This window comes from Bubalus bubalis, chromosome 3 (genome assembly GCF_019923935.1).
Source record: "Bubalus bubalis isolate 160015118507 breed Murrah chromosome 3, NDDB_SH_1, whole genome shotgun sequence".
NCBI lineage: Eukaryota > Metazoa > Chordata > Mammalia > Artiodactyla > Bovidae > Bubalus > Bubalus bubalis.
Genome location: NC_059159.1, coordinates 158372263 through 158395083, shown reverse-complemented (window position 1 = coordinate 158395083; position 22821 = coordinate 158372263). Strand labels below are relative to the sequence as shown.

Here is a 22821-nt window from a genome sequence, read left to right as displayed (position 1 = left end):
AAATCACATTTCCTGGTGACTTGCAGGAGACCTGGAGCAGCTTAAAAGTTCTGTGAAGGACCTCAGTGGAAAAATGTTTAAGGTTTTGCCTTGCCTTTCCCAAAGGAGGTCAAAACCCTACAGGTCCACTCAAAAGGAGAGAGAAAAATCCCAAAAGTTTACTTTAAAATGGAAACAAATGCCTCCATAACTTGTGAAAGTACTCCTTGGGTGGGAGAAATATCTGAGAAGCCCTTCCAAGCCCCTCATTTCCTTGCATAATGAACAGATAGTGAGGAACCACCATAGATTCGCCCCCTAGAAAGGGAGAAGGAGAAGGCAGGCAAGCCTCCTCTTCCAGCCATCACCAACAGAGCTTCAAAATGGAGACATCCATAATTTTATAAACACTTCTCAGCTTTGTCTCCTGGAGACCCGCTCTCCTCCATTTTCTGGTGGAGTTACAACATGACACGGGCTTACCTGACTCAGTTCCCAGCTCTCAACCAAACTAGTTACTTCCTCAAAAATCCTGCAAGCCACCTCCAGAAACAAAACCAAAGCAAACCAAACAGCCAACACAGACACTCAGACACAGCCCCCGGGAGCCCTGGGAGAAAGCCCCAACTGGTTGGTCTTTTCCCATCCCAGACGCGTGCTTAAAAATGAAACTTTTTTTTTTTTTTTTTTAAGTAGGGGAGGAATATAAAAGGAACTCCAGGCAGCCTCCCTCCCTCTCGGTAGGTTAGAAGATACAATGAAAAGAAAATGAGGGTTCCTCCAGGAATGGTGAAAAGCCTGGAGAATGAACGTGAGAAGAAGCTTTGTGTTTTGGAGTCTGGACTGGAACCAAAGCAGACAGCTTGCAAATGGAGGACAGGGAGATAAAGAAAGGGAAAGAGAGGGGCTGCTCCAATGGGGGGCGGCTGCGGCTTCCCCTCGCGCCTGGAAGGAGAGCAGACCCCTGGGAACTGCACCAGGAGTCAGGCGACCCCCGGGCCTCTGCCTGGGGGTCCTTTCTCCCTTCCTCAGAGGAGAGCCAAGCGTGTGTAATGGCTTCTCCTCTCCAGAAACCGTTGTCTCCTCCACCAGACGCTTCTGAACCCCTAGCCTGGAGACAGCTCCTCAGCGGCTCCTGAACCTGCGCCCCCCTCCCCGACTCCCACAGCCCCGCCACCCGGCCGGCGCCCCCCGCTCCTCGCCTCTCTGCTCACCGCCGCCGCCGCCACCCCCCGACACATCCCGACCCCGCATCCCAACTTCGGGGAGAGAGAGAGAGAGAGAGAGAGAGCCAAATACCTGAGGAAGAGGGGGGGTGCCAATCCGCACGGCTTTGCCATCGGGCTGGGGACAGGCAGACAGAGAGGGGGAAAGAAGGAGAGGGACAGAAAGAAAGAGGTCAACCCGCTCAGGTCGGGGCGGCCGGGAGCGCTCCCTCCTCTGCCCCTCGCTCGCTCCCTCTGGCTCTCTCGGCTCAGGTCTCCTCGACTCCCGCCCTCCGCCCCGCTCTCGGTCCCTACTCCTGTCCCCACACCCGGAGCATCCGTCCTAAGCCTCCAGCTCTCTTCTCACTCATCTTTCATTTTCTCTTCTCTCCCTAGAACTACACGAAATTAATTAAGCCACAGCGCTCCGCTCCCCCCCCCGCCCCCCAGCAGAAGGAGCAGCCAGCAGGAAAAGCACAGCCACCTCCGCTGCCACCACCACCACCTTCTCCTCCTCTTCCTCCCTCGCTTCTCCTCCTCCTCCTCTTCCTCCTCCCCCTCCAGCTCTCTCCCTCCTCCTCCTCCTCCCCCTCTTCTCTCTCGCTTCTTCTCCTCTTCCAACAGCCAGTCCATGCAGGGGACTTCCTCTCCTCCCGGCTCCACCAACCCTCCTCGGCCGAATGAATGAGCGCGTTTGTGCCTCCACCACCCCGCGCTCTCCTCCCCGCAGCACTCGGACCACCCCGAGGTGCTGGTTAATTGCAGTAACTTACAGAAGAAGCGTCCCGGCGCCGGGAGGTGTTTCGGGTTCTCCAGCCCCACCGCCTCCTTATCCTCTTTCTCTTTCTCCTCTTCCTGCTCGGGTTATTGTTGTGGAAGTTGTTTGGGAGTCTCATGTGCTTCTGCCGGGTCTCAGCAATGGAGGATCGCCATCTTCCCTGCCTTCCTCGGCTCCTCAGACTCGCTGCAGCTGCAGATGACCTGAGATATCCGTCTCTCTCTCTCCCTCTCTCTCCCTCCCTCCCTCTCCCTCTCACTCTCTCCCTCTCTCTCTCTCCTCTTCTCTCTCCTCTCCCTTTCCCTCGCGCGCTCTCTCTCTCTCTCCCTCCCTCTGTGTCTCTCTCTGAATAATGAGCAACCAGAGGGAGAGAGAAAGCAAGACAGAAAGAGAGAAGGCAGACAATCTTCTGCCACACAAAACGCCGGAGCACCAGGGGGTGCGCGAAGCCTTTCTAATAACAACAACAACGTGCGGGAGAGAAGAAGAAAAAAAAAAAGAAAGAAAGAAAGAAAGAAATGAGGAAAGGGCTGGAGGTGGGGGGGAACGCGAAGAATTATCCAAGAGCTGGAGAAGAGCAGAAGAAGGTGGAGGAGATGCTGAGGCTGCGGCTGCTGTCCCCCCTCCCCCTCGCTGAACCCCAGAAGGAGGCAAGGTGGTTGCAAAGTTAAGGCTGGGACATTGTCTTTGTCACTCAGAGCAACACAGAGCCAGGCCAGTGAGATGCAAGAGGAGGCGGTGGCGGCGGCGGAGGAGGAGGTGGTGGAGGAGGAGGAGGAAGAGGAGGAGAAGGAGGCAGAGGAGGAGGAGAAGGGGAAGAGGCAGATGAGATGAATAAAGACCTGCGGAGAAGGCGGTGCGAGGAGCGCGGCGGCCGGACTGAGGCGTGCGCGCTCGCGTCCCGGAGGCACCCGGCCGCCCCGGCCGGCAGAGGAAGCCCCCAGTGAGGACCCTGCCCGGCCGCTCATAGCTCTCCCACCATCAGCCCTGCCCGAGGAGCCGAGTCTTGGCCCCAGAGAGTCCCTCACACGCATCCATCTAGAGGCCAATCTTTGCAAAAGAACATACATGGGGAACTAGAGGTTGCAAGTCTAAACCCAGATCAACCACGTGGGGCTTTTTAATCCCTTTCCAGCTTGCGGTGTGAGTATCTCCAGTGAAAAGCTCAAATTGTCCATTACTGGCACGTATTTTGAAGTCTTCTCCTCCGAAATAAAGACTCATTGTGCATTTTATTTCTTTTCTGATATGGGAGGGGGGCTGGGGGAGCGAAAGAACCCATCATTCTGAGCCTCGGGACCACCACTTTCTTTTCCTAACTTGTTAAGTGTTTTGACGGCGCACCAAAAGGGGGAAAAAAGCCTACTTAAATAACTTTACACCCTCCAGCCCGGCGTTGTTTGCACTTTCTGGCTGATCATCTAAAAGCTCAGAAAGTAACAATCAGAGCTACTAATGATAAGGTGTCATGGTGTTGAAGACAAGAGAACCAAGATGAAGCTTTCACACCTTGAATTTTTATTTGGTGTAATTTCCCACAAATCGTTCTGAACTATTTATTTTGCAAAGGAGTGCGTTTACCCTCCTCTCTAAGTCCAACGTCTCCTAAGGCTTTAATTTGATGGGGGAGGGGGCGGGAGGTGGTGCCTACAGTATAAAAAAATCAATACAGCAAGTCAGAAGCAATTGAAGTTCAAGGGCATGGGCTGCTTGTACCATTTCTATTCCTCGCATCCTCGAGTTGGACATCAACAGTCTCGAGAGAGAGAGAAACACACAGCGCGAGGGGCAGAGACCTTAATTAAAGTTTCTTTTGTCCGCGTCTGAATTGGGGGATGTTGCTGGATTCCTTTACATTGGGGAGCGCGCATCCGGTGGAGAAGGCGCGGTGTAGAGGATCCAAGGCAAGATTGTCCTCTGTAATATCACTACCTCCCCGCCACCCCACCCACCCCCAAAAACAGTCCGGGCAGACATCCCCATAAGCCCATACAATAAAGGGGAGGAGGAGACGCGCGCGGAGTTGGTTCCCACCAGATAGCGGGGTTTTAGAAACAGATCTGACTCCTTTTCCCAGCTTTTCCCCAATCGTTTATTCTGGGGCAGAATCTCTCACCCAGAGGCACGATTTCAACCCCTTCCAGTCAACACTTCCTGCCCTTTTCTCCTCCCACTCACATTGAAAAGCTTGGGAGCCCTAAAAGGGTGTTGATGGCGGGGGTGATAAATAAATAAATAAATGACACTCTACGCGTGCGGTGGAGAAGAAAGGAGGGGGGAGGGAGAGGGAAGAGAAAAAGTAGGGAGAGGAAAACCTGGAGGGGAAAGCTCCGAGGCGAAAGGGAAACGGGAATCCGAGAAAGAAGAAAGGAGAGAGGAGGACGGGAAGACTCGGCAGGACTGAAGTGACCCTGGCTTTGTACAGACTTGGGAGGACTCCCCCTTCCAGGTGCCTGGAGGGACCTGGGGAAGTCCTTCTGCCCCGAGCTCCTCCCCCACAGGACCCCAGGGATGTCTGAGCGCTGGCCGCCGCTCCCCCATAAATTCCTCGTGGCACCAAGAGGAAGCGCGCCAGGTCTCCATCGTCCCTCCACTGCCCCGGCTGATAATTTACCTCTTTGTCTTTAATAAAAAGCTGACTTTTTCTGTCAAGCTCTGCACCGGGAAAATAACAATCGTTATTTCAGGTTGAAAGCTCCTATCACTGTCGGGTTTTGGAGGCTGTGATAAAATCTTCATCGACGTGAAGGTACCTTCTGGGATGGCTTGGGTCGGAAGTCCTAAGATGGGGGCCGCTCTTCCCTGGGGGCAGGGGGGCAGGGGCGCGGGGAACCCGGCGGTGCGGAGAGAGGAGGAAGCGACGAGGTCAGAGGAAACGCAGGGCTCCTGGGGCACCAAAGGGCTTCCCGCAGTCGGGGAATGAGCCCTGGGGAGGAGCCTTTCGCGAGAACGTGAGCGCGCCCCAACACGCCTCAGACCTCATAAACCCACTTGGCAAAGACCGGGGAAGCGGCTGGCGGACCGACTGCGGTGAACTCAAGAAATTAACCTGCGCTGCAATTAAACGGGCTGCCGCCCTTTCAGACTCACCTCGAGCGACCGAGATAGCTCCCGAACCGGCCGTGGGGGGACCTGGCTCCTCCCTCCCGTCCCAGGAGAAGAGGACAAAAAGGGGAGATGGACTTGGAGATGGCCCCGCCCTTCAAACGCTCCAATCCTTGGAAACTAAACCTCCTCTCCAAGCCTCCACGTCTAGAAGGGACAAAGGCAGCGAGGAGATCCAGAGACTGATGGAGAGATAGGTGGCTTTCGGGCTTCTCAAATGGGCGCTTTGGGTGAAAGGGACAATGGCTCAGTTTCCATTCCAAATACAGGATACTCTTGAGAAGACCATCTTCTGGTTTAGAAGCAAATTGACTTCCCAAAGCCGTGAAGCAAGCTACTGGAAAACTCCTGCATAGCCCTGGTTTTTGAATGTGAGAAGGCTAAAAATTCAGTTCATGACACCATACACAAATTTTTCGACATTTTTTGAAGTCACAAGTGCCTGAACTATCCATCTAAAAATAGTCGAAAGAAATTAACATGAAAGAAATAAACATGGTCGGGGAATGTGCTTTTTGTTGCTTGCTTGTTTTTATTGGGGGTGGTTTTCTTTCAAATGATAAGAAAGTTATTTGGATAAATAAAAGCTAGGTCACTCAAGTAAAGTGTTGAAGCTGAAGGTTTTAGTGAAAACCTTGACAGACTTGGCGCTTAAGTAACTGTAATTATGCTTTGCCATTAGCGGACCATTAAGATAAACAGGAGAAAGTTCACACCTCCTGCTATTTCATTCCCTAAGAATATTCACAAAGATAATATAAGCCTCATTGGTGGGCTCTCTTCTCCACCAGGAGGGTTAATTTATAAAATTCTTAATTAAAATGGAAAAGCTTAGATTTTGTACACAGGCAACAATGTGAAGCAAGTCTCCTGAGGACATGTTGACTCCGTGAAATTTGCCTTTTGTTACTGTACCCTATGCCATTATTCCCCTGGAGTGATATGGTATTTCAGGACTCTGTTTATGTTCCAGGAAATAGGAATATGTGGGAAGCCGGGACCTTCTCCCTTATCGTGGGTGACTAGCATACACAGTCCTCATAAAGGGAAGTTATGGCTCATCAGAAGAGTGCCTTTATGAGCATTAATAGAATAATAAATCTTGCAATTTTAGTTCAAGAAATAGTAGAGTCTTATAATCAAAGTGACCCATGCAAATATGATCCACTTACTTGCCCAACCCTAGCAGGATAGGGATAATCTATAAATCATTTTGGTTTCTAAAGGTTAGGAAAGGAAAGCACCCAAACGTCTCAAAGAAAAGTGCTTATGAAGGGAAAGGGGATGTCTATCCCCTGTAGGAAGGAATCATGGAAAGAAAGAAGAGTTGGTCCAGAAGCTCCGTTAAAAAGATAGAATTTCAACCGAAACAAGAGTGAATAAATGTTTTAATGTCATTGGTTCAATACTGACATTATATCATATAAAAAAAAAGCCCTGCTTCCTGAAAACTGTGCAAAAAAAAATTCCAGTTTATAAATCCCACTTTCTAAATTTCAGCTGGAAAACTGTTCAAGCTGATGATTTTAGCAAAACAATATTTCATCTTTAAACGTTTGACCACACACCTCTTGAACTTGGAGGTATTTTCTTTCCTGCCCTATGTAAAACTACTTTTCCATTCAATTCAATATAGTCATTTTACTATTTGCATTTATTATTTTCAATGGGCTATTTATTTTGAATTTTCAAAATCTTTTACTCTTGTTGAAAATTAGTCTTTAAAAAGTTTTTTTTTTTAAGACTTCAAATTGGATAACTATGGACTTCAGATATCAAATAAGTGAAGTCACTAACACATCTTTCTGATCCCTTACAGAAAAATCAGTATTTTCTCATAAACCCAAATCTAAACACATGTAACTAGTTGACTGGTGTCCATGCCTAGCAAGAAGTGACTGGAAGAAGACAAACACAGATAATTCATGATTCTGAATATCTCTCAAAGGAAGAGAAATTGCAATAACTAATATTAAACTTACCCTACGTCAATCTTTGCATATATACCTGTGGATAACAAAGATGTTTCAATACCAATGTTCCTTTTTTTAAAGTCTTTTCCCCAAATGGTAGAAGTTAAATTTACACTCCTACCAAACTAGGTTCTGTAGTATGGAACATTCGGTGGAATACCCATCAACAATTGAATATTTGTTTAGCATCTACGATATGGCATACTCAGCTGAATACTAGTGGTACAAAGATGAATAAGAGACAATAAGTCGAAGTCTAAATGCATGATGTTCTCCAGGAACCATTGGCTTTAAAATCCCATTATGTGGACTTACACAGAACTTTAGATTTCTACTCACTCGAAAACAATACAGGACATTGGCCAATAAGGAAACATTAATTTAAACATTTTTGTTTATACTACAGAGTTATTAGGCAGTAATATTCTGTTAAAATTTTGGGATTTTACTTTAAAGCCAATGTCTTGCCTTAACTTATAATTTAACATGAAATTCTAACTAGAGAAGATCTTTTTAGGAAGAAGGAGATGTGTTAGACCATCTATGATTGTATTAACCGAAATTCATAAGAAAAAGACACAGCTGAAAGATTGGCCATTTTTTGAGTGTCCCATCCAGCAGACACACCAGTATTTCCAGATTCCTACCACTCACACTCAAACTGAACCTCGGAGAAGAGATGTAACCTGGTCAGGAACACAGCTTCCTAAAAGTTATCATTCTGATTTCTTTCTTTCTTTTGTTTTGACATGCTTCCATACTACTTGTACTGTTATTTACTTAACATATATTATTTTAAAATAAACTTTAAAAAAATCTTATCTCCATCAAAAATAATACTCATGAAATCACACATCTGGTGGGCTATTTATATATAAAATTTCAATACACATCAAAAGAAATTTATTATTAAAACTAGAATAAAGAAAAAAAGATTTTGGATTAAAAAATTAGTCTGAAAGTATACCTGCCGAACTCTTAATGGTAAGGAATGAGAAAGGTGTAAAAGAAAGTGTTTGAATTACTTTTTGGTGTACAAACAGGAATCATTTTTATAATTTAAAAAATAAGAAAAAGGTTGTATGGTCTAGTGGTCCCTAGTATAACCCCAAAGTAAGCCTTTGCATTATACATTCTCAGAGGAGTTAAACATTAACACAAGGCTTTTCAGTGCAATTTAACAATACATATTTAAAGTCTTAAAATGTTCACACTTTTTGTTCCCTTAATTCCACCTCTTAGAACCTACCCTAAGGAAACAGTCAAAAATGTAGAAAAGATTTATATTAAAAAAAATGATAGCATAAAATAAACAATTGAGAGTAACTTGTGATTAAGAGAAGAGGAATCATAGTCAATAAATCCTCACTATGACATATTAAGCCACTTACAATTATTTATGAAGATTTTGTAATTAAACAGAAAAATGGCCTCATACTATGTTAAAAACCTAGATATAAAATTAAGATCACTGAATATTTTTCATAAGGCATACACTCAGAAATCACCTTGAAAGGGTATCAATAGTAAATTGACTTATAAAAATTTTAGAAACTGTAGAACTTTTAAATGATCTCTATAAGTTCTGTAAATATATAAACCATATATACATATACATGTGTATATATACATATACATACATAGTATTGACTGTTTGAACTGAATTGTCTATCTGTTCAAGTATTTCAAAACATTTTAAAGCTAAATGGTGGAACCCACTTTCTTGTATCTAGTAATTATTAATGTGTCTTATTAATACTGCTAATAGAACAGTGTCACTGTATCTGGTTTTCACAAAGATAATTTAATTTGCTTTTTACAGGGACAATAGGAATATTTGAGTATTATGAGTTCATTTTATATATAAAAGGAAATTTAGGACCAGTGATTTAACTTAAGATCTTCCAACCCTATAATGTAAAGAAGACTAAAATCCAGTTCTCCCAATTTCTACTCTTATATTTTGAAATCTAGACTTCCATATAATCTCAAAAACATTACCAAATATTATCAAAGGAAATTTTCTAATGACCTATATGAAAAAAGGTTATCTTTATCAGTTTTGTGAATGAAAGCTCTGATGCTCTTTTATACCTAAAAATTAAAATAGATACTGTGTGTGTGTATATATATATTATATATATATATGTATGTTTATTTACCTTTTCCATTTGTTAAGCATATATATAATTCCCAGTTCCTGAAGATATGGAAAAATAGATCCTCTAGTTCACTGTTAGTGGAAATATGAAAAACTTCAATCTTTCTCAATGTGTTCAGTTCAGTTCAGTCACTTAGTCGTGTCTGACTCTTTGCAACCCCATGAATCGCAGCACGCCAGGCCTCCCTGTCCATCACCAACTCCCGGAGTTCACTCAAACTCACATCCATTGAGTCGGTGATGCCATCCAGCCATCTCATCCTCTGTCGGCCCCTTCTCCTGCCCCCAATCCCTCCCAGCATCAGAGTCTTTTCCAATGAGTCAACTCTTTGCATGAGATGGCCAAAGTATTGGAATTTCAGCTTTAGCATCAGTCCTTCCAATGAACACCCAGGACTGGTCTCCTTTAGGATGGACTGGTTGGATCTCCTTGCAGTCCAAGGGACTTGCAAGAGTCTTCTCCAACACCACAGTTCAAAAGCACCAATTCTTTGGCACTCAGCTTTTTTCACAGTCCAACTCTCACATCCATACATGACTACTGGAAAAACCATAGCCTTGACCTTTGTTGGCAAAGTAGTATCTCTGCTTTTTAATATGCTATCTAGGCTGGTCATAACTTTCCTTCCAAAGAGTAAGGGTCTTTTAATTTCATGCCTGCAGTCACCATTGGCAGTGATTTTCAAGCCCCCCAAAATAAAATCTGACACTGTTTCCATTGTTTCCCCATCTCTTTCCCATGAAGTGATGGGACCAGATGCCATGATCTTAGTTTTCTGAAAGTTGAGCTTTAAGCCAACTTTTTCACTCTCCTCTTTCACTTTCATCAAGAGGCTTTTTAGTTCCTCTTCACTTTCTGCCATAAGGGTGGTGTCATCTGCATATCTGAGGTTATTGATAGAGATCTTTAACCCAGGAATTTAACTTTTAAAAATTGACTTAGGAAAACTCAACTATCGTCAAAATTTTTTGTACAAAGGAGTTAATTATGGCATTAATACCCAACGATAAGTGATGGTTAAATTATGTTTATCCGTGTAACAGGAAGATGTGTTTATTTATTGGCTGTACCCTGAAGCATGTGGGATCTTAGTTCCCTGATCAGGGATCAAACCTGTACCCCCTGCATCAGAAGTGATGGGTCCCAACCACTGGACTGCCAGATAAATCCCTGTAGGAAGTTATATATCTATAAATTCTATAAGAAAAATTAAATGATAGTGAAATAGTTACATGATTTTTGATAAGGAGAAAAATAGATTTTGAAACAATATAATAACACTGTCCCATATTTGTAAATATGTGTGTATATCTAGGCATTGAAGAATTATTAGAAATGTGTAATCAAAATGTTAACTAGTTTTTTTCCAGGTGGTGTAATTGTTTCTAGGTGATGTAATTTTTTCTAGGTAATGTAATTATGGGTACATTATATATCATTTTCTGCTGTGGCTTCTTAGATTTTTAAACATTTGTACAATGAATATCTTTTTCAATTAGAAAGATAAAACGTTAGAACTTCCAAATAAAGTTTGCTAGCTTTACAAGATTTCTCTCACTCTCTCTCTTTTTTAAAATATTTATTTATTTGGCTGAGTCAGGTCTTAGTTGCAGCACTTGGGATCTTTAGTTTTCATATGCAAGATCTAATTCCCCAACCAGGGATTGAACCTGAGACCCCTGCACTGGGAGCGCAGAGTCTTAGCTACTGGATCACCAGGGAAGTCCCACAAGATTTCTCTTCTATCATAAAGATTGACAAAATCAAATATTTGTCTAATTTAATTAAAATGCACACACCTAGAAATTTTTGCACCCATTCATTTAGCCTCCCAAACAGCCTTTACCCACAGTTCCATGCTTCTAGAACAGATTTTGGATAATAACTGTCAGCACCAAGGTAACTTGACCTTGCATCTACTACCCACCACCTGGTGACTGACCCTTGTAGATTTCATAGGCATTGCTGTTTCAGGATAAAACATATCCTGAAACATATTCTCTCCTGTCTACTATGTTGAGGTTTAATTTCCCAGCAAGGGCTAAAAACAGTATTTCACAAAAGTTAGTCATGGATACATGTTCTTTTAAGTGTCTCCAATGCAGAACAAGTTTATTTTTTACTATCTTTCTGATATTTTTCAAGGTGCAGATTTTAAGTGAGTGTTTATTGATTTTATGTTTATACTAAAGACAGATCCAGCTCTAACAATGAACATCTACTCACTAGTTTCCAACTCCTGGTCTTACAAGTGATAACCCTGGGCTCTGTGTGTCAGTTTCCACATCTGTAAAAGAAGTATAATTAAATACTTATAGAATTGCTATGAGGATTTTTAAAAATTAATTTGCATTGGTGTTGATTTATAATGTTGTAGTTATGAGGATTTTTTTAATGCATGTAAAGAATATGAAGATATGTAACTGCAAGCTAATATGAACTGTGTTCTCAAAGTTTTAATGTGAGATGGCATAGGTGAAGAGCCTTAAATTTGGAGTCAAGAGTTAGGTATCTAGTCCAGGAAATCAAAAACAGAATATGCACACATAATGAAAGAAATTCATTACTATGTAAACAAATCTTAAAAATCAACAGCGGTCATTTGAAATAAAAAACTAAGTATGGTTAATTGTATCTAAGTTCCTCTCTTACCATTTATTTCTCTTCATTAGTTTACTTTGTCATTTGCTAAAGCTCAGCCACCAGACGTGGCAGTAGAGCCACAGGTTTTTTGAAAGTGGAAAAGAAAAATCTTAAAATCAAGAAAAATATTTTTTTATTGATATCTCAAATCCAAGAAATGGTTGTGTATGCTCAGAAAAGTCCACACAATGTAGGAATTGTTATAATAAATGTAAATAAGTAAACTATAGCAGATGGGGAGCATTTTCTTTCACTTCATTTTTCTGTGAGTTGTAGAGACATCACCATCATTCATTAGTCTAGCTTCTGGATCAGCACTGTTCTATGGGAGCACATTGAAAACCACTAATCTGTTGCAGATGAGAAAATGGTCTCAAGGAAAAGTGATTTGCCCATGATTACAGACCAAGTTATTAAAGATCCAGACCTACCCAGATCCTCTTTATGGCAATTTCCATCACTTCTACTTTATCTCTTCTAGCAAAAGAGAGTTCCTTGAGCTGGTATTGAACTTTTCCATCCCTCCTTCCCACTCTCCTGCTTCTCTCTCTTCCTTTCTAAGGTTTCCCAGACATGAGAAACTGTACTTTACATAACCAGCAGTAATTAACAGCTTAGTCAACCAATAAATAATTTAATGCTTTCTCTAAATTATTTCGATGACTTTCAATTCATTTCATCCTTTTTTTCTAACCTCACAGGATTAGCAGAACAGCTAATTGTGTTCTCCATAGATCCACATCTGCTGTTCCTTGGGGATGTTTAGGGATTTCCCTTCACCTTTTTCTTTTCATCTTTCACTCTAAAAGGGTTCTTATAGGCTTTGGACCAAGAGGAAAAAAAAAAAAGACAAAGGCAGTGTAAGGTTTTTCACAGGGACAATTATAATTCTACTTTTATTTCTCATAGAGATATAAATGTAGAAAGATAGCACTATTCTGCTTATCGGGGATCATGTGAAAGAAGAAAAGTTGATTGTTCTGGCTGTTTTGTCCTCACTCGATATCACGCAGCATTCACAAAGGAATTATTTCTACCATTGGAAAAGGAGATCGGCCGGTGGTCTCATTTGACTTACAACAGTGCCCTGAATTTGAAATTAGTATGGACTTTTTAAATGTCATGAACCTGGAATTATAGTATCAACTTGGTTGTCAGATTAATTCTGTGGATACTAGAGCCGAATGGTAAAGCATATAACATGGAAGAAGAAAAGCAACAGTGATTGTTATTTCAGCTTCATTTGACCACAGTGAAGATCTAGTGGATGCTCCTGTCCCATCCACTGAGATGACTACAGAATCCAAGACATCTCAGCTAAGATGTCACCTGAACAACTCAGAAACATAAGCCCTCACCCAGCAAAGGGACACGGTATTTGTGAGAAGATGCACCGATTTTGCCCAAAGCTGGGAAAAGTCCCAATGCACTAGATCAGAAATAGGAATCTTACACATCTCTAAATGATCTCACAAAATATTTCCCACATACATTTAAAAAAATCTATTCTTCACAACAATTCATGACATGAAGATTATTTCTTCTATTTTCTGTTTGGAGAAACCAAGGCTCCAATCAGTCCAGTGACTTTGCCCAAGGTCATTCAACGAACACTTGGACTTGAACTCAGGACTTCTGATTCCAGATAGCATCATCTTTCCACACTGTCAAGTGTTAAACTCCCAACATGACATAGTAATATGTTTTTTCTATCTATTTATAGATGTATTTCCTGATTATAAAAGTAACATATATTTTAGCAAACGTAGGAAACACAGAAAAAATTTTAAAATCTAGTTCCAAAACTTAGAGAGAATTATTATTATTTTCCGTGTATCTTTATATTTCTCCTGTTGCAGTTTGATAGTTTCTGTTCTTGCTTTTTTTTTAAATGTGTATTTTTTTGTTTATGTATATTTTGTGTATGTATCTTTCATTGACTTGTGATGTTCACTTTATAGATTAAGAATGTTAATTTGTTCTAATATGTAGTAAAATATTTTTCTTAGTTTTTATTTACTTTTAACTTTAATAATGCTTTTAGATACCTAAAAGTTTAAAAATGTGTGTTTAAATTTATTGATCACTTTCTTTATAGTGTCTCTTGTTGGTATAGTATAAGAAAGGCTTTCACTCCCCGTAATAGGACAACAATTCTTTTACATGATTTGTTATGTTTTCACTAATTCCAAGATTTTTATTTTCACATTTAATTCTACAATTGATATAGAATTTAATTTTTAAAATGTGATATGAGGTAGATATTAAATGCAATTGTTTTCCAAATCATTAACTAAATTGTCTCAGAATTATTTCAAAAAACATTCTTTCTTTACCCAATTAATTGGAAGGTCACCTTTGTTGCACACTATAATTTTGTATGTAGTGACATTAGGTTTTAGATTATCCATCTGTTTCCATTTATCCATCTACTTTAGGAGATGTTGGCAATTTGATCTCTGGTTCTTCTGCCTTTTCTAAAAAAAGCAAGAGAGTTCCAGAAAAACATCTATTTCTGCTTTATTGACTATGCCAAAGCCTTTGTGTGGATCACAATAAACTGTGGAAAATTCTGAAAGAGATGGGCATACCAGACCACCTGACCTGCCTCTTGAGAAACCTGTATGTAGGTCAGGAAGCAACAGTTCGAACTAGACACGGAACAACAGACTGGTTCCAAATAGGAAATGGAGTATGTCAAGGCTGTGTATTGTCACCCTGCTTATTTAACTTATACGCAGAGCACATCATGAGAAACACTGGGCTGGAAGAAGCACAAGCTGGAATCAAGATTGCCAGGAGAAATATCAATAACCTCAGATATGCAGATGACACCACCCTTATGGCAGAAAGTGAAGAAGAACTAAAGAGCCTCTTGATGAAAGAGAAAGAGGAGAGTGAAAAAGTTGGCTTAAAGCTCAACATTCAGAAAACTAAGATCATGGCATCTGGTCCCATCACTTCATGGCAAATAGATGGGGAAACAGTGGAAACAGTGTCAGATTTTATTTTGGGGGGCTCCAAAATCACGGCAGATGGTGACTGCAGCCATGAAATTAAAAGACACTTACTCCTTGGAAGGAAAGTTATGACCAACCTAGATAGCATATTAAAAAGCAGAGACATTACTTTCCCAACAAAGGTCCGTCTAGTCAAGGCTATGGTTTTTCCAGTGGTCATGTATGGATGTGAGAGTTGGACTGTGAAGAAAGCTGAGTGCCCAAGAATTGATGCTTTGAATTGTGGTGTTGGAGAAGACCGGAGAAGGCAATGGCACCCCACTCCAGTACTCTTGCCTGGAAAATCCCATGGATGAGGAGCCTGGAAGGCTGCAGTCCATGGGGTCTCTGAGGGTCGGACACGACTGAACGACTTCATTTTCACTTTTCACTCTCATGCATTGGAGAAGGAAATGGCAACCCACTCCAGTGTTCTTGCCTGGAGAATCCCAGGGACGGGGGAGCCTGGTGGGCTGCCGTCTATGGGGTCGCACAGAGTCCAACACGACTGAAGTGACTTAGCAGTAGCAGTTGGAGAAGACTCTTGAGAGTCCCTTGGACTGCAAGGAGATCCAACCAGTCCATCCTAAAGGAGATCAGTCCTGGGTGTTCATTGGAAGGACTGATGTTGAAGCTGAAACTACAATACTCTGGCCACCTGATGCGAAGAGCTGACTCATCGGAAAAGACCCTGATGCTGGGAAAGATTGAGGGCAGGAGAAGGGGATGACAGAGGATGAGATGGTTGGATGGCATCACTAACTCGATGGACATGGGTTTGGGTGGACTCCAGGAGTTGGTGATGGACAGGGAGGCCTGGCATGCTCTGATTCATGGGGTCGCAAAGAGTCGGACACAACTGAGTGACTGAACTGAACTGAACTGAACTTAGGAGATGTGTGTCAGTTTTATTCTTGGCTTTTATTTACCCTTTTATTATCAGATTTATCCCTTTAAACTGAAAAAGATCACAGTATTCTTTAGATATTATTAATTCTTTGAGCAAAATTTCCCTCTGTATAACTCAGTCTGAATTCCCTCAAGAACATAGGTTATTGTTTAGCTCATGCCCCTAAATGGTGGCTTTATCATTTCACAAAATTATAGGCACATTAGTGGATTAAAAATTCATTCAAACTTTACATGAGTTTTTTTCTTTTCTTTTTCTTTTTTTTGGCCATGTCCCAAAGGATGTGGAATCTGAGTTTCCCAAACAGGGATTGAACCTGTGCTTGTTGCAGTTAAAAATCACAGAGTCCCACCTACTGGACCACCAGAGAATTCTCAGCTTTTTTCTTAATATAGTTAGGTTCAGGTCTCTGAATCTAATGCCTTACACTGCCCTTCACTTTTCAACTTTATTTCATCTCAATACTAAGTCAGTTAAAGTAATAGAGAATCAAAATTCATAAAGGAAAAAGGAATAAGAAAATTCAATCAATGCAGTAAAAGAAATAAGATGTAAACAAGAAGAAATTAAAAGAGAAAACACAAATACAATGTCAGAATAAGAATAAGATGTCAGAAATAAAACTGTTTGGTTAATATGCTCATGTCAATTTTCAGAATAAATCTTAATGGATGAAATTACTCTATTAAGATATGGAAAGTTTCATACCAATAAATCAAAGTACCCATGAACTTTAATCAAATTTATTACATGGGTTGTATAATTCTTCTATATCCTTTTTGAAATCTGAAGTTCACAGAATCTGTCAGTTTTTAGATGTTAAACAACATGATAGTTCTAGAAATAGAAATGGTTATAGCTATTTAAATAGATCATAAATAAAAGTAAATGACCAGAAATTTTTGAAGATAAAAGGTAAAGTAAAGTAAAAGTAAAGTGAAGTCGCTCAGTCGTGTCCAACTCTTTGTGACCCCATGGACTGTAGCCTACCAGGCTCTGAAGAGCCACTCAGTCCATGGAATTTTCCAGGCAAGAATACTGGAGTGGGTTGCCATTTCCTTCTCCAGGGGATCTTCCTAACCCAGGGATCGAACCTGGGTCTCCCACGCTGCAGGCTGACGCTTTACCGTCTGAGCCACAATCAATGCAGTAAAAGAAAAAAGATGTAAACAAACAAGAAGAAATTAAAAGAGAAAACACAAATACAATATCAGAATAAGAATAAGATGTCAGAAATAAAACTGTTTGGTTAATATGCTCATGTCAATTTTCAGAATAAATCTTAATGGATGAAATTACTCTATTAAGATATAGAAACTCTCATACCAATAAATCAAAGTAGCCATGAACTTTGATCAAATTTATTAAATGGGTTATATAATTCTTCTATATCCTTTTTGAAATCTGAAGTTCACAGAATCTGTCAGTTTTTAGATATTAAACAACATGATAGTCCTAGAAATAGAAAGGGTAAACAGCTATTTAAATAGGTCATAAATAAAAGAAATGACCAGAAATTTTTGAAGATAAAAGGTAGTAATCAGAAATCAGGTAAGTGTTACCATAAAGAAAGCAGGAGAAAATATGATAACAGACAAAATTCAAGACCAAAAACATCAGACTAAAAAAACATTTTAGTTGATAAAAGGAATAATTACCATTTTTGTATCTAATAATATAACTTTAAAATATATGCAGTCTGTTATATCCACCAAAAAGTTTACAAAACTATAACAATAATTGTAGATCTTTGACATGCCTCAACAAGTGGCCCCCAAATATGAAAGGATATAGAAGAATTGAATAACAAAATCATTAAAATTCATCATAGATATATGTATAGAACAAAGTGCCTGATACTCTTTTTCTAATACTCATGGAACATTTACTCAAATTGGCTATTCATTCATCCACAAAAATAAAAGCTCTAAAAACTCAATAAATATTGAAATCAGGAATTGTCTGGTTTCCCAGTGGTTAGGACTCTACACTTCCACAGCCAGAGGCCTGGGTTCCATCCTTGGTTGGGGAACTAATATCTCACAAGCTGAGTGGTGTAGCCAAAAAAAACTATTGCAAGCAGAACACATGTATCAGAGTGCAATATAACTATAAACAACTGCCAAAGGATGGAAACATAACTGTACACAAACTATATAATAGGAAACTTCATAATAACCTTTAGTCAAAGAGAAAACCAAACTGAAACATAAACTATGTAAATATGAACGATAGAGAGAATACTAAATATTGAGGCTTATGTGATACTACCCGCTGCTGCTGCTAAGTCACTTCAGTCATGCCGGACTCTGTGTGACCCCATAGACAGTAGCCCACCAGGCTTCCCTGTCCCTGGGAGTCTCCAGGCAAGAGCACTGGAGTGGGTTGCCATTTCCTTCTCCAATGCATGAAAGTGAAAAGTGAAAGTGAAGTTGCTCAGTCAAATCTGACCCTCAGCGACCCCGTGGATTGCAACCTATCAGGCTCCTCCGTCCATGGGATTTTCCAGGCAAGAGTACTGGAGTGGGGTGCCATTGCCTTCTGCACCACACCAGAGGGTACTAGGTAAATTCTAGTGTACATTATAGAAACTGATAATTCCTCTTTATAGATATATGCATGTATTTATGTATTTATTTTTAAACTCTTATTGTAAAGTAATAGATATTCACAGAATTTTTTTTAAAATACAGACTTTTAAATATAAGTCCTATGCTATTGAAACAGTTTATGCTCATTCTTTATGTTGTTATTCTGTCATCCCACCATCCAACAAAGAAAACCAAATATATCAAACTTCATAAGAATGTGACCTATAAATATAGATTAAAAAGTCACTATGAAATATTTTATATAAAAATCCAACAGTGTATGAATGAAAATAAATAAGGTTATGCCCAGAAAGCAAGGATGTTCAAACCCAGGATATCTATAATTCATCACATTAACTGAACACAGTAGAATTACTATGTGATAAACTTAGTAACATAATAGACATCAAACAAGTAGTTGATAAAATTTAATACCTATTTCTGATAAAAAAAAAACAAAATTGAATTTTTAGTGCTCCATGACTTAAAGGATATTTTTAAAAATTAACAGAATATTTTTCTAAAATAATAGCAATATCTTATTACTGAAGTATGAGAAGCATTCCCATTAAAGTCAGGAACTGAAAAGGAAAATATCTGTTATCCATAGACACAATTCAACATTTCAGTAAAGTCTCAACCTTCAAAATAATTCAAGAAATATAAGAATAAGTATCAGAAATATTGGGGCCAAACTATCATTATTTGCAAAAGCAAATTAGAAACTCTCAAACAAACCTCTTAAAAATTAGTAGAACTCAGAATTTTGTAAGAACACTGAAGACAAGGGAAACATACAAAAATCAATAATTTCCCCATGTTCCAGTAATATTTAAATAGGTTTGGTTGCATTCAGCTTCAGTTACAGGAACCTTTGCTTACGAAAGAGTCAGACATGACTTAGCAACTAAACAACCACTAGAACTGAAAAGGGAATATGGAAGAAGGTGGTTGACTGGTATGTTCAGTGGCCCTGTAGCGTCTACAAGAGCTTAGGCAGTTTGCATCTTTCTGCCCATCATCTCAAGTTGTTGCCTTTCTTTCTTTGTGTTTGTGGCCTCATGGTCACGTTATGGCTATCCCAGTCAGGTGTCATGCCTGCTCATTGGCAGTAAGAGTAGGAAGACAGGAGGGCAGAAGCAAAGGGGTTTTACTTTGGTCAAGGAGGAATAAGTATCATAATTTGCATAATGCTAGGTAATATGGCTAGCCTTGGTAGCAAGTATGCCAGGAAATGTGAGCAAGTAGCAGAAGTCACAATCATTTGGATTGCCATGACTGGCTTAGACCAAAGATGGATGATTCATCCTCTGGGAATGGGTCCATTGCTGACCTCAAATAAAATTAGGATTTTGTTAGCAACGGACAAGTAATCAGAGAACTACTTGGTAGATGCCTCCCACAGCATGTCACTATATCAAGTAGAAAATATGATAAGAATAGACGATCCCAATCACTTATATGAAAATCGTAACAGGACAGATTGGGAGTTTAGGATTAGCAAATGAAAACTATTATATATAGAATGGATAAACAACAAGGTCCTACAGTATAGCACAGGGGAAAATATTCAATATCCTCTGATAAAAAAGAGTATGAAAAAAGAACATATATATATATATGTATAACTGAATCACTTTGCTGTATAGTGGAAATTAACATTATAAAGCAACAATACTTAAATAAAGTAAAAATTCATAACATTTCTAAAATAAATAAGCAATGAAATATGTAAAACCTGTGTGATGATATAAAGAAATTTTACTGAAATACTTTATAAGACTTGGAAAAAATGGAGACACATCACGCTCTCATATGAAAATCCTTAATATGGTAAAATTTTATTCTCTATATAATAATCTACAAATTAGTAGTGGTCCAAATCAAAATGGCCTTTTCTTTTTTAACTGGATAACTGATTCTAAAGTTTATTTATAAGAGGAAATTAAAAAAAAAATAGGAATAGTATGAAGCCAAACTCCTCATCATATATCAAAACAATTATACAGATACAGTGACGAATACAGTGTGGTACTGGCACAAGAATAGAATATAAATAGCAAAGTAAGAATGGAGCACAATGAAGAATAGAATACAAACTCAAAACCACCTATGTACACATGAAGATTAGTGTATAATGAATTTACTATTTCAAATCAGTTGGAAATAATTGATTATTTTAGATTTAATTTTGGAAAAATGTCTCCACTTGGGAAGAAATAATTATATTCCTTTCTCACACCATGTACAAAAATAAATTCCAGATGGATTAAAATTATAAGGACAGAAAAACAAAACTGTAGCATACTGGAGTCATTGAGAAATATTTTTATAATCTTGGGTGTGAAAGGATTTTCTAAAATGACATAGATTGACCAATTAATCTACATAATAAATGTTATAGGTGAAGAAAGTTAAAAGCCAGATGATAGACCTGGAGAAGACATTTACCACATATATAACAAAGGGTAAACATTATTATTCTTATCCAATAAGAAAAAGACAATCTACAATTTTTAAATGAACATAGGGGATCATCAAGCCCAGGAGGTCTTCAAAAAGGGCAAAATGTATATTAGGAAGAAATCTTGTCTCTAATAATTGTGGAAGTGAAAGTTATAATAATGGTAAAATATGATGATAAAATAATATAAATGAAATAATGTAATAAAATATAATGAAATAATATAAAGTGAATGAAATCATTCATCAGATTATCAATATTTTTTGAAAATTGATACTATTTAGTGTTGATGTGGATATACAAGGTTTAGGTTTGTGGAAATGTAAGCCTGTGTAGTGGTTTGGTGGGCAATAGGATGGTATCTATCAAAATCAAAAATATTCAGGACTTCCCTGATGGTCTGGTAGTCGGGACTCCACGGGGGTATGATCTTTGGTTAGGGAACTAGAATCGCGCTTGTTCCATGGCTAAAAAACAAGTTAAAAAATACTTTTAAAAGTTTAAAATATTTATTGCTTTCTGACCCAAAAACTATACTTCTAAGAATCCAACTTATAGAAATATTTACCTTTGTGCACAAAATTATTTATTGTAGTATTGTTTCTAATAGAAGAAAATCTGAAGCTACTTAAATATCCAATAATAGTAGAACTATTTCATAAATTATAGCATGTAAATTTATGCTATTAACAAATTTTTATGTTTCCATTACAATTTAGATGGATCTATTTGTACTGACATGGCAAGATCTTCAAGATATATCATGAAATGAAAAAAATTACCATATATATTTTTAAAACTACATTTTAATATTATATTATACTATATTTATTATTATATATAATATATAATTATTATATAATAATTATATAAATATATAGAATATTATATATAATTATTGTATATAATTAGATATAATATACTATATTTATTATAAATTTAATATTATATTTCTTACAAATTTTATATTTATATATTATATCATGTAAGTATTCAAATGCATTCAATAGTATCTAATAGGATGCCTTCACAAATGATTTCTTAAGATTGGAGGATATTAATATTAATATAATGCATGGGGTTGGGGAAAATTATCTATAAGGGGGCTTTAATATTGTAGTCTGTGCATTTCTAACTGTTCCAATTTTTCAAAATAAGCATGTATCATGTTGCCTTTGCAATTAAAAATATTTAAAAAGGGACAGCTGATTATTTGGATTAAACAGACAGCAGTTCAAATCCCATATTTATCACCTCATAGTCGTGTGACTTGAATATTTTTAAGTTCTCAGAGACTCACCTTCTTTGTCTACAAAGTAGGTAAAATAATATTTTCGTCATAACTGCATAAACAGATTAAATGAGACTACATATGAAAAACACCTGGTTCGTGGTGGGTGCTCAACAAGTACGTGTTGGTTTCTTAAATGGCTGAGGTTAGAGTTATGGGCTTCCGTCTATGGGGTCACACAGAGTCGGACACGACTGAAGCGACTTAGCAGCAGCAGCAGCAGCATGCTATGCTATGCTAAATCACTTCAGTCATGTCCGACTCTGTGCAACCTCAGAGACGGCAGCCCACCAGGCTCCCCCGTCCCTGCGATCCTCCAGGCAAGAACACTGGAGTGGGTTGCCATTTCCTTCTCCAATGCATGAAAGTGAAAAAAGAAAGTGAAGTCGCTCAGTCGTGTCCGACTCCTAGCGACCCCATGGACTGCATCCCACCAGGCTCCTCCATCCATGGGATTTTCCAGGCAAGTGTACTGGAGTGGGGTGCCATTGCCTTCTCTGGAGGTTAGAGTTAAGTCATTGGAAAAGACCCTGATGCTGAAAAAGATTGAAGGCAGGAGGAGAAGGGGATGACAGAGGATGAAATGGTTGGATAAAGATGAACAAGAAATAGCCTTTTCTATTGAGGAGCTTGAGGTTAGCTTTAATTTAGTGCTTTCAGTTTAGTGAGATGAGTGCAATTCTAGAGACATTTGTAAAATGCTAAGGATATAATAAAGAAT

The 22821-nt window shown here is 39.1% G+C and overlaps 1 protein-coding gene across 9 annotated transcripts in view; it reads right to left on the bottom strand.

Annotated features, from left to right (window-relative positions):
- The window catches only part of ZNF462 (zinc finger protein 462), a 156432-nt gene extending 151246 nt beyond the window's left edge, over positions 1-5186 (bottom strand). For 3 of the 9 annotated variants that reach the window (XM_025282184.3, XR_003108317.3, XR_006550126.2), the window contains exon 1: positions 1958-2201. The gene's annotated coding sequence lies outside the window, so the exon portion shown is untranslated. Of the gene's footprint in view, positions 1-1957; positions 2202-5052 lie in introns of those variants that run through there. The other 6 variants (XM_025282175.3, XM_025282182.3, XM_025282183.3 and 3 more) reach the window with 4 other exon arrangements.
- Positions 5187-22821: the final 17635 nt, after the last annotated feature.